The sequence below is a fragment of the Phalaenopsis equestris genome, unplaced genomic scaffold, assembly GCF_001263595.1.
Source record: "Phalaenopsis equestris unplaced genomic scaffold, ASM126359v1 Scaffold000276, whole genome shotgun sequence".
Classification (NCBI taxonomy): domain Eukaryota; kingdom Viridiplantae; phylum Streptophyta; class Magnoliopsida; order Asparagales; family Orchidaceae; genus Phalaenopsis; species Phalaenopsis equestris.
In genome coordinates, this window is record NW_018164718.1 from 35,423 (window position 1) to 36,738 (window position 1,316).

Consider the following 1,316-nt stretch of genomic DNA (forward strand, 5'->3'; position numbering starts at 1 on the left):
TTAGATGAGATTTTTTTTTAATTTTTTTTTTTGTAAAAAAATCTGGAATTTTTAATTCCAGAAGCTGAATATTTCAGAGATTTGTGTTTAGAAATTAGAAAATTAATCTTTTTCATTTATGATTTTTTTCTTCATCTAGTTATTTAAGTTGTATGTATGCTTTTGCATTTCTCTCTCTCTCTCTCTTAGTTACTTCTCAGTTGGTCGGCATTTTTATTTGAGATGGTTACATAAACAAAAACAAATTATTGCTATTTAGAAATCACTTAAAACAGAAAAAAAAAAATAGAAAACCCAATTCAATCTAAATAATTGACTGTATAATCAATGGTACAAAATATCACTCTTTACCTCAATTAGAGAATATGAGATTATAAGATTATGTTAATATTACAACGACTTTGAGATGATTAGATAACAATCGTGAAAATCTAGTTTGGACTACACTAACTTTAATTGGATCACAATTGCTAGATGATGATTACTTGGTTGTGAAATAGTAGTTTGTGGCTATAATTGTTGTAGTTAGTGGCTGTACTAGTCTAGTTAACTACAAAAGTTATAGTTAGAGGTTATAACAGTTGCAATTGGCTACAGAAGTTGTTGTTTATAGTTATAACAGTCTAGTTTGCTACAAAAGACATATTTAGTGTTGGTTAATGTGGAGACCCGGTCCACCAAAATTTAATTTGTTTACTAATTAAGAATCTCATCTACCGCTCGCCTACGACATCGCGTCTACCGCTCGCCTACGACATCGCACCTACTGCTCACCTTCCTCCTGCCCACCGCTCAGCTACCACATCGCACCTATCGCTCACATGCCTCTCACCAACCGCTCTGCTGGTTTCTATCAATAGTCAAATTTTCCGAGCCACGAAAATGTGTGTCGCTCAGGTATTTTCTACGTGCAATTTTTCGAGTTCCATTTTTCACTTTATTGTTGTCGTTTTTTCATAACAACTGGTATCAGAGCCATGATTTCGGATCTAAGGAAGAACGATGGGCTGAGATAAAGTGATGGTATGGGGGATCGAGAAGTTCAATGGCACAGATTTTGGTTACTGGATGATGTAGATACAGTACTACCTCTATGGAAAGAAACTTCATCTTCCGTTATAGATACAATACTACCTCTATGGAAAGAAACTTCATCTTCCGTTACTGGGAAAGTAACCTGAAAAGATGGATGAGGTGGAATGAAACTTATTGGATTGGCAGGTTCTGGGGGTTATACGTAGTTAATTAAACTTTTTAAAATTATTACTCATCAATATATATATATATATATATATAGAGAGAGAGAGAGAGAGAGA